We start from the raw sequence: 12,012 nt of genomic DNA, 5'->3' as shown, positions 1-12,012 counted from the left end.
GGGGTATAGACGATGTCACATATCAAAACTTAACGACCGCTATAGCGTTTTTCAGGCCCCTAGACGTGGTAGCGGTTCATTGCTAGCCTAACATCTCATTAAAACTAGGCGTATAGCCCACGCATTTGCGCGGCTAGTATTGAAAATTCAAAAATTTGCATGTCGTTATATCCTTACTTAAATATTATACTATTTTTTTACCATACATTACCCTATTCATTATCGTAAATTGTCTTATTGTTGGTTAAAACAATTCAAATGTGATCTACCTATAATAACAATTTGATTTGTTGAGCTTTAATACTATTATGAATATAATTATTCTTATTTTTGTTTTATTTTGATTGAACGTTGTTAGTTTTAGTTTTTATTAATAGTATATGTTTGTAACTGATACATAGCTAAATGGTGTTTTATATTTAATTTTCATAATGGCATTGGTGGGTGATTTTTAATTAGGCACATGAGTATTTTAGACTATTTTTTTATTATAATGGCAGTAGTGAGTAATTTTTATTTTTCTATTTTTCTCAGGTTAACGTGAGAATTTCTAGACCTTGAGAGCGAACGTGGAGGCTCCAATTATTGACCAAATAATAAGATAATAGATGTAATTCTTTTACCTTTTTTTCCTCTCGTGGTCCCTTTAATAAAACTACATAAATTTTGAAGCAATAGAAAAAAATAATTAATTTTAAATTTTTGTTAGGCTAATTTTAGTGCACAATTTTATTGTACAGTTACCAAAATTGAGAACTAGATCACTGTATCAGCTGAGTTTTACGAAAACTACTCTCTCATTCTATAAAATTCTCTCCTCTCTCCTCTTCATATCAGCAAAACTGATGATGTGATATAGCATTTAATTCAATAAAGCTTTCCATGAAATTTTTATTGTGACTGGCCTTATATTGGTACCTTATTTGGGTGTACAACTCAATCCTTGTTTTAACAGTTTAGCTTCGTCACTTACAACGCAACGATAGGAATTCATGGCTCTAAAGATTGAACAGTCAGGTAACCTCTCCCGGCTCCCGGCCCTTCTGGAAAGTATGGGCCCTTCAAAGAAGATGGGCTACTTAGGCCTTCCGCAGTGGTGAAGCGTTGCCTTAAAAAAAAAGTAGGCCCAAAGAATAGGACACAGCAGCGATGCCCGTGAAGCTGCAGTGTCAAAAAAATTTGGCACCGATGCCATCTACCATCACCGGGACCTGCATCGAATAAAATACATGTCCCTCCATTCTTCTCCGTCTGGTCCCTTCGCGGGAGGAAAATCACTACAGTGAATTTATATATTTCTATGAATTGGGCATCGGTGAATCTACATTCACCACTTCACTGTTTCACATGAATCACACTTCACTGTTTCACATGAATCACTTCTACCTAGCACTGCTACCTGCAGTGTTGGGAGTGATGCCCAAACACACTCTCTCTATTTTTGGGCATCACTCTCACAGCACACTGCGGAAGGCTTTATCTAATATCTTGAATAGCATTACCAGTCTTGTGGTCAATCTTTTGGGCCACACGCATAACGCCTTTGCAGCAAGTAGAAACGATCAAAATAAAAAAGCACCAGGTCGATCAACTCTCATCAAACAAGGAGTATTGCATTTGAATTTTGAGTTGTTACAGCAAACAGGTACCGGCAAACAAACAGGTCTGACGCCGTATTTTTGGTGGCGGTTTTTTCATCCGCCATCAATCTTTTGCCAGTACAAATCAACATTTATACTGGCGAGTGCACAGACGCCGGCATAAATGCATTTGTGCTGCTGGCTTGTCTTAAGCATCCGCCAGCACAAATCGATTCAAAGTTTTTACAACTTTAAAATACAAAAATCAAAATATAAAAAAATATTTACATTTTAGTAGGCATCTACATCTGACCGTCCATCATTTGGCCCAAGTTTCATACTTTTCGAGGACATGCTACTTCGTGCGGTCCTTCCTTACCATCTCATCTATGCATTATATCTTGTATTTTCAAGATATTCTATTCTTTTTATATCACCTTTCTGAAATCTTACTTTGAATGTTTGGTACTCTAAACGATGTCAAATTAAAAAGTTATTAACTACAAAATTTTAGATGTCTAGCACTACAACTTTGGTATAAAGTTCATCTTCATCTGAGGTTGTTTAAAACATTCAAAATTTTGTTTTTAAAATTAGATTTTAGAAATGGTAACAAATATTTAGCCTAGTAAATGATCTTGAATGAAAAAATTATCAACTACAAAGTTTTAGATCTTGTCGAACTCTATAATATAAGGTTTGTTTTCATCTTAGGTTGCCTAATCTTACTTGCTTTAAGATTTGATTTCTGAAATGGCAACAAATGTTTGGCCAGTAAACGGTCTTGAATGAAAATATTGTCAACTATAAATTTTTAAATATCATCGACCCTCTATAACTTCTGTATAACATTCTTCATCCGACTTCATATGAAATGATTATTTATTTATTTATTTATTAAGAAAAAATGATTTGTACGGGTGGTCGACATAAGCGCCAGCACAAATACCCTCTATTTGGGCTGGCAGTCGCTTAAGCCAACTGTCAGTATAAATTGATTTATGTGGTGCTTGCTTATGTCACGGTAGGCAATAACGACCGTGAGCAAAAAAAAATTGAGGTGTCAGTACAAATGCTTTCTGTACTTGTGTGAAATAAACAACTTTTACATAGGAACTAGCGAATACAAGACCCAAAAGGTGTGAGAACCGCCCAATTTGATACTATTTTAAACGAACCGCCGGTCATTATCATCCAGATGAGAGTTAACACGTGCTTGCCGGAGAGCGTGACACGTGTTATCCCACATCTAGAGACACGAATAACCGACACGTCATTCATCCAAAATAAAATCAAATCCGGTAGTCCCGGTATGTGCTCCAACATACGCCCAGAATCAGCATATGCACATACCGTTTACAATCGAATACATCACCAAAAATCCACAAAGAGCAGTTTTATACAATCAGAGTTCACAGCTTAATATTACAAATTCAACATAGGTGGGTTTCAAGCTTCACTTTACAAGCATTGGGCTCACGCAAGTCATATTAAACAAAGATTTAGAGCTTATTGAAAATACATGCTCTCCCGAAGCTCAGCTACGATAAAACTTACTTAAGATGATGATGCCTTGCTCAAAGACATCACCACAGCAGCAACAGCCTACTCTTCCCCCGCATTAGGATCAGCGGGGTAGAAATGGCCGAACACCACTTCCGGCTCACCTGCAACTAGGTTTAGAAAGCACCCTGAGTACAAAAGGTACTCCGCAAGTCTTACGCGATTAAATAAGCAAGGATCATGCATTGGCTCAATTAAAAGCTTTAAGGTTAAGTAATTATTGCATAAGCATTAGCTCTCTACACTATCACCTAGCAGAATTAATTAATATTGCCCAACCCCAAACAATTTTAGTTGATTAAGAGAGTAATACAAACTATAACTGTTCATAGCTGTAACAAGAACCATTCTCATCATAAACGATAATCTATGAGGAGTTCATGGGTTAAAGAGCGTGCTCATAACCGAGAGCGCGGCAATTCGAATTGGTTATAACCTTGCAAGAGTGTACTACTTTACCCACACGGCGCGAGGACCATGCGACTCACCCAACCGGCCAGAGTTGGATAAGGGGATACTCGCGTCAACCGTTCCCAACAAGGCTCAACCGTTGAGGGTACGCCCAGCTTGCGCGTGGAGACTTAGTTCCACCGAGGACATCTCTAAATTTTCCTACACATAGCTCCACTCGGGGACCTGCTAAGCCTCCCTACATAGCCCGTTGGCCACGCATCTGGGACCGGGCCCCAATGATCAAGTCAAAGAAGGTATTTGGCTTATCCGTTCCATTATATTGGATATGTGGTAGCACGGAAAAGTGCTCAAAACCGACGTCGTCCACTCGGTCCTTAATCGATCCAAGCGGACTATGCCCATGTGACTTCATTCTCTAGGCCCTAACATTCCGCTCGAATCTCGATACTACCAACTTATACTTGCCCCGGCTCAAGTGCGATTAAGGATAAACAGGTAAGTGTGATACTCCAAACCAATCCTTTCTAGCAAGCACTACAAGTAATCTAAGCAGGGCTAAGCATCTAGTCAAATTAAGTAGTTCATTGACTAACAAGTGACAACGGTATGGATAACAATTCAAGGAATGGTAATGCAGGAAATTAGGTACAAGAATGCAATACAAATATAACATATCACCCAACATTACCCGGTGAGATAGCTAAACTAAATCAGATTAAATAGGTGCAAGGAATATGCTTAGCTGCTTGCCTGGGTTAACTTCCGACTCGACCCCGAACGGGACTCCGGGTTCGGGCTCCACGGACTCGGCGGGTTCCTCGGGTTCGTTCTCCGACGGTCCGGTCACTAAAATGCATGAATGCGATGCATGCATTAGTGCGATGCTATGCTTATGCATAAAATAAAATACACGAGATGATATGCGCGAAAAGATATGCACGAGGTAACATTTTGGATATGCAATCCTGACAAACCCGGAAGTTCCGGAATTTCAAACCCGGAGGTTCCGGTTTCAAACCCAGAGGTTCCGGTTTTTCAAACCCGGAAGTTCCGGTTTCACTGGACTTCGCCAAAACGTGCGCGGCGCGCGGCCGGCGCGACACAGCGGTGACGGCGAGTGGCGGAATGGTGAGGTGAGGCTGGAATGAGCAAGAGAAGGCGCGCACGACGCGTTCTAGGGCGAGGCGAAGCTCACCGGCAAGGGCACAAGCGGAGAGGAGCAACGACGGGGTGGCGCGATGACGAACGGCGGCTACAGACAGAGGCGCACGCCGGCGGCCCTGTGCAGTGAGAGGTGAGGCCGGGTGAGCATCAGAATCGATAAAAGGAGAAGGAGAAGAAGCTTCCCGCGAGAGGAATCGAGGAGAGGCCGACCAGAGACGACGATTCGACGGCGACGGCGGAGCTCGGGACGGCGACGACGATGGAGGACGAGAAGAGCTAGGGTTTGGCAAAGGGGTGAGTCTAGAAAGACGAGGAGAGGATGAGCAGATGGATAAGTACGCACGCGTGGAACAAGGATGGCCGGCGCGTGGCACGAGGTTGGCCGGCGGCGGTGGTGACGTGGGGCGCGCCGCGATTCGTGCTCTGCCCACTGAGCAGAGTAAAACCAGATGTTCCGGTTTTTGAACCCGGAACTTCCGGAATTACTAAACTTCCAAAACTTGGGATGTTACAATCTACCCCCCTTAAAGAAATCTCATCCCGAGATTTAGGTAAACAAGAGGGGAAGGATAAAACTCAGACTAGGTTGAGGCCATATTCACCTAGACAAGATAAACATCTACGAGATGATGCACAAATGTAGGGATGATGTGGTGTGAGGCATTCCTAGGGTTTTCTTGATGGTGACTGTGTACACATATATAACATCTAGAACTATGAACTTCATCAAGAAAGCGGGGTGTGGTAGATAGAGAACTTACTCATCGGAAAAGAAATCTGGGTATTCTTGACGTAACCGATCCTCACATTCCCACGTGGCTTCATCTTCGGTATGATTGCTCCATTGAACCTTTACAAATTTTACCATACTACGCTTCACTTTTCTTTCATCACAATCAAGAATGGCAATTGGGTGTTCCTCGTAGGTAAGGCCCGGTTGAAGATCCAGTGACTCAAGGTCGATGGCGTCAGCTGGAACACGATGGCATTTCTTCAACTGAGAGACGTGAAAAACATTATGCGGAGAGTGATTGAGGAATGTGACATCCCAGAGTTTTTAAATGCTAAGTAAGAAATATTAGATACGATATTATGCATAATCAACCAAGAAGATGGACTCGAATACATTTATGTGTGCATGCATGTGTATGTGTATAGATGCATAGGTCAGAAACCGTAAATAATTTTGTAAACCAATGCAAGTATACATATGAAAGCGAATAGGCGTCTCTCTAAAATCATGTTAAATCAAAGTCTTGTTGAAGTCAAAGAGAGAAAATAAAAGTTTGAACATAAAATGACAGGTCAAATTTCAAACTAATCTGCTTTGAAAATAATTTCTAAATTATAGCTCAAATGAATTTTTGTCCAAAACCAAAGTTGTAGGTTTTCAAAATACGAACAATTTTCGTGTTCAAAGTTTTTCGAGTTGCCGCACAAAAATGGAAGAAATATTTGAATTTCGAAGCACAAAGGACATTTTCAAATGTACTTAAGTTTTAAATTGTATCTTTCAAACGAAGCTTCAAATGAACTTTTGCCTAAAACGAAAGTTGTAGATCTCGAAATTCTAAGCAAGTTTGGTATTCAAAAGTTTTTCATTTGAGGCCATGTAGAAGGAGAAAATATTAGTTTTCAAACTGGAGTTTTGAACTTCGTTTTATTTACGAAACTGCCATTACCTCCATCCCCTCGCACCTCCCTCTCTGTTCTCGCCGTGACGACGGCGTTTGCCAGCGCCGCCGGCCACGCGCCGCGCCCCAGCCCTCTCCGCGCCTCTGGTGTTTCCCTGAAGCTTCGCGACATCGCCACGCGGCGCCATCTCCCTACGCGCACGCCGAGGACGGCCGTCGACGCGCCACGGCGACGAACACGCCGAGCCGTGCCGTGTGCTGCTTCGCAGCTCGCCGCGAAACCCCTGCCCTGCCCCTCCTCCGCCACAACTCAGCGCCCAGATAGCATCTCTCTCGTCCTGTGCATCTCCCAGGCCTGCCCACCGCCTCTCCCTGGACGCGCAGAGGCGCCACCACACCATGGCCGCCGCCTCCACCTAGGCCGCCGCCGAGCCTCCTCCTGCGCCTCTCCTCTCCCCAAACCGACCCTTTAGCGAGCTTCCTCGACCTCCACTGGTCCTCCCAAGCCCAGCCAAGCCGCCTCCCACTCGCCGGAGTGCCGCAGCCGCGGCACAGGGCCGCCGCCGGCCGCCGCCGCCCGCGGACAGCCCGCTACGAGCCACCTCAGCCTCCACGGAGACCATCTACAGGTGCGGCTCGACCTCCTCTCCATTTCCCCCAACCTAGCCCCCACCTCCGGTGCCTCTCCTCGCCGGGAAACGGACCGCCGTCGTTCCTCTGTTCCTGGTCCGTCCAGGGACCTACGGTTAGAAGAAACAGAAGTCCAGGGGGCCAAGCGCAAAAACGCCATGAACTCAAAACAGTGAACTTTGAAAATACCTAGAAAATCGTAGAAAAATCAAAAAAATACAAATCCAAATGTTTTGGAATCCTTGCAACAAGACCTACAACTTTTGTTACATCCAGTTTTGCATTTGACCAATAGTTTTATCTCTATATTAAATATTAGTTTTATACACCTTTGTATGTATCTCCTGTTGTAGTCATGAACTAAGGCTAGTTTTTGGACAGTTTGCTACACCATAGATGAATAGAGTACTGTAAAAATTTGAGTACATTTTGACAACTCTAGCTATATATTTCATTAGATCTTGGTTTATGCTTGTGTTAAATAGAGTTAAATCCACAGGGTTCTATACTAGTTTTCTTGAGCTGAAATTTTTATTACAGTCTTAACTTTGTTTATAGATGCTACAGAAAAATTTTGGGAATTTTTAGTAATGTGTAACTAGTACTTTTGATTTATTCATGAATAAACTTTGTAAATCAAAAGCCCTAGTTTCGTTTATTAGAAAAATCTCATGTTTTTATTAGAGCTTGATTTTCAGTACATGAACATTCCTGTAAAATTTTAGCCACTGAAACTTAGTATTTTGGTCTGAATAAATTGAACTTGGTCTATGTTACTATAACTTGATTTACTTTGGATGCCTTTTATAGCGCTTGTTTAAATCTGAAAAATATACAGTAGGCTCATCATGAGATCGCCAACACTTAGTGAAGAATCCCTTATCTTTACTTGCATGTTTTGACCTGTACCTTTTATCTTTGTTTAATTAGTGTCTGTTGAAACACTTGCGTTATATGACTTAGCCAGATTCTGGGAAGCCACCCCACGTTGTTTTTATGAACTAAATTGCATCAAGTTACTACTCTATAAATGACTGCCCAGTAAGTAGGAAATGAAATAAGTGTTTTCTTGACTTAAGTTTTATGTGGACTACAACTTTATCGTGAAGGAAAAATAATAACATCTATATTGTTGAGCAACTCGAAACTGTGCATTCATACATATGCATTGTTGCATTTCATTTAGGTACGATAGATGAATCATGTGAAGGACGCGACGTTGGAGTCAAGCCAGAAGACGGTGAATGGTGGACACATCCAGAAGATGGACGGATGGATCCCGATGTGCACGACCGAAGGAAGATGCTCGCCGAGCACTTATCCTCTAACTAACACTGACCTAGTGTTATTCCCAGGCAAGCCCCGGAGCATGTCCTACTATGGAAAAATTTATGCAACTTATTATTGTTTCTATCTACTTGTGCATCTAAGTTACAGGAGTTGATTGGAACCTTAGTTGCATGATCCTAGGTACCTATGCTTGAACACTAGTATGTGTAGGTCGCTAGTTGGCTATGCTAAGTGTTCGGTAGAAGTCGAGTGATTTCCTGTCACTCGCGAGAATTATAGGAGTTGGTTGTTTAATACCTGCTGCAACTATAAGGTTACGGGCGGGGCTGTGGTACTTGTGATGCCCCGTCTGTTTAGTGAAATTTGATAAGGCCGCAGTGTGTGGTAGTGGTGGTTAAGCGTTTGAACGTACTAGACACATGCCGAGAATATGGTAATCGGTAAGCTTAAGTACCTGATTGGACCGGCAAGTGGACTTTACTTTCACCTTCTTTGAACGTCGTTTCTCATGCGCGCACATGCGGGTGCAGAGTCGTCGTACTCTGTAGTCGAGGACGGCGACCCTGATCCACAACCCGGAAAGAAAGGGGAAATGTTGCACGTGTGACTCTGTGAGTAACCACGTGACGTGTGTTTAGGTCTGCCTTGCAAGGTTAACAAATTCGATTCGAATCGTCCGCTTCTCACGGTTTGGGACTGCTTAACCCTTCTGCTACATAGAGTAAGAAGTAACAGATGATGATGATGAATATGGTTGGTTGAATGTTGAAAGATAATTGTTTCCCACCATGTATGCTATTGGGTAGATGTTCACCTAGAGTGGTTAATTGAACTAGAACTTGAAAGCTAAAATTTGAAATTAAGGATCTACTCTTAATGCTTTTCGGCAAAACAAACCCATCAAGCCAAAAGCCTTGCATGTCTAGATAAAGGACTAAATATACCCTTAGTCGGGTAAGCCTTGCTGAGTATTAGTATACTCAGCCTTGCTTGTGGCTTTGTTTTTCAGGTGGTATATCTGAGGGTGTGGCTGACGTCATGTACGGGCTTCATCATGACGTCTTGATTCGTCGGTAGAATATCGTTCATTTCTCCGCCGTACTTAATCTCTGTTGTACTTTTGTGAATTCAAACTTGGTTTGTAATAATAATTTAATTTCATACTCTATGCTGTAAAATTTGTGGAATGTTGCATTCTCTGGACTGCTTTGTCGATCCTGTTCAAGTGGTTTAATCGGGATTTTACCCGACAGCACTGCCGGATTACTCCGTTTTAAGTGCGTATTAACCCTAGTTACTGTTTCGGTAATGGTTAGCGCACTTAAGCCGGATTAATTTAGGCGGGGCTGCCACAGCTGGTATCAGAGCCGAACAAAGCGTGCACCAGAGTTAGTGACGAGTTTTTGAAGGATTTTATTAAAATTTTGACCGTAACACTTGCGTTTGCAAAATACATTGGTTCGTTAAGGTGGTGCCTAGTTCGTAAAGCCCTAAGGGAATTATGGGAAGTTACTAGGTGGCTATCTAACTTATGTCATTATATATCTGACTTCCAGCACTTTACTTTCCGTCAGACCTTATTTTGTGCTCAATCAACCCTTGAATTCTGTAACGACGCACCTACGCTAAGGTAAGGAGGTAAGGATCCTCAGTCAGCTGAGGGAGTCTGACCTTCCCGTCGGTGATGCGAGCCGAACGTTGCCCTCAAGCAATGGCTTACTTGAGGTGCTGCCAATATATCAACTATCGGTTGACTATATTGGGAGTAAAGTATACTCAGTCAGCTGAGGGAGACTGACCTTCCCGTCGGTGATGCGAACTGAACGCTGTGCTCAAGCAGTGGCCTACTTGAGCTGCTACCAATATACCGACCTCGGTCGATTATATTGGGAGTAAAGGAACTTGTGAATACGCCGCTGAGTAGCGTATGTTAACGTTGGCCATACGGCGGAAATTGTATGGCTATCGTTTCTATAGTGAACGGTAATGTATGGGTGAATATGTGGGCAACTGCATATGCGTTACCCATGTGGCGTAGGACACATGGGGGCCGTTCGTGGGTGCTAGCACGAAGGGTCCAGTCGTGAATATTTATATATACCTATTTATGCTGTTCATTTCCTGCAGGTACGCTAACCCCGATTTCGATAGGTTAAGAACGAATAGAATTCGGTTAAATATATATAGGGAGAGACGTAATTTGTGCCAAGCCACCGGTGCTAACCCCGTAAGTCCAAAGCTATTTGGCAGTTGTTTTATTTTGTGAGGACGTATAGGGCGTGCATGCATCATGGCATATCATGGTTTGGTTGATTGCCTTTCTTGTTTTGTTGTTTTATTAAAATATGTTGCTCTTACCTGAATGTCTCCTTAGGTTTTCTGTTGTAGTAATGCGACCGATGTAATATGCTAGTTCAATCTTGAGTTGAGAAGGTCCTTTTGTAAGCTAGTAGCTTCAGGTCTTGCGTGAACCTTACCGTTGATCTTAACCTGTCAATCGATCCAACCCTTGATCAATGTGTTGAATCTATTCCTATCAAAACCATTTTTTTTTCCTTCATGGCTCCCTGGCTAAGCCATGATGTTTGTTAACAAAACCCCATCAATAAACATTCTATTCCTCTTGGTGTTATACCTGATCCTGCCGACTACTTTGATTCCAACATTTAAAAACTTGTACCTTCATTCTTGCTCAGTTAATTTTGGATAAATTTAAAAAAAAATCATGATAATAATAACTTTTGGAAATACAGTCCTTGATGCAACAATCATGCATCCCATCAGTTCATGTCATTCATCAGTGCATGGTGTTGCATCATGATCGGGAATTTGTAGATTAACTAACAGGTATGCATTCGAGTGTAACATCGTGGGCTGTCTTCAGTTTCCTCTAACCTATCTTGCCATTGCTGGCACTGTTGAGTTTCCACTCTTGATTTATCTCGTGGTGGTGTTTAGTCACGTGGCCTTGATGCCGCGACGGAACCTAGACTCTCGTGTGCGCTGCAGCCACATGATTGAGCTACTAGGAGCGCGCTGGTGTCTAGGTATGTGTGACGTAACTCACTGCAATCTCCTTCTATGCAACCTTACTAGTGTCCTAACTTCTGATCCTTACTCAAGTGTATAGGGCTAACGAGTTTTAATCGCGGGAAAATAGGTACGGTATGCGCATTGCAATATGTGCATCATCAACTATCCATATGTGCATCATGCTTATGCATCTCATACATGCATACGTCAAGAACATCATCATCGTTGCATCATGATGTCTGCATCATTGGTCTGGCATCCCGGCAAATGCATCAAGTCACATACACCATTTCATTCGCATGGAGAAGTTCATCATTGCATTGCATGGGCCCTACAATCATTCCTCTCACGAGTCTATCATTATCATGGCTAATGAGCAAATGCATCATGAGTTTGAACATTTTGTCACTATTCCTTAGCATAGTGACACTTCATTGGCATAAAAATCATATTTTGTGACTAGCTAAATCCTGAGCAAGGATGTTCCAAACACTTCTCTAGACCAATCTTCAGTACTATTCTCCCTTGCTATACATAAATCTTGCAATGACTCTCCTCGACACCTGCAAACGTTCAACGCCAAAGAATGTTCTTATCTCGGCTCAGCGAGAGCTTGACCACCTTGCCTTATCGTCGTTGATTGTCTTTTCATCTTTTCTTCTGAACTTGAGAATCTTCCATGTCGAGTTTGTACAATCTAGTTG

Source organism: Panicum virgatum, chromosome 9N, assembly GCF_016808335.1.
Source record: "Panicum virgatum strain AP13 chromosome 9N, P.virgatum_v5, whole genome shotgun sequence".
Classification (NCBI taxonomy): Eukaryota; Viridiplantae; Streptophyta; class Magnoliopsida; order Poales; family Poaceae; genus Panicum; species Panicum virgatum.
This window is presented reverse-complemented; position numbering follows the sequence as displayed.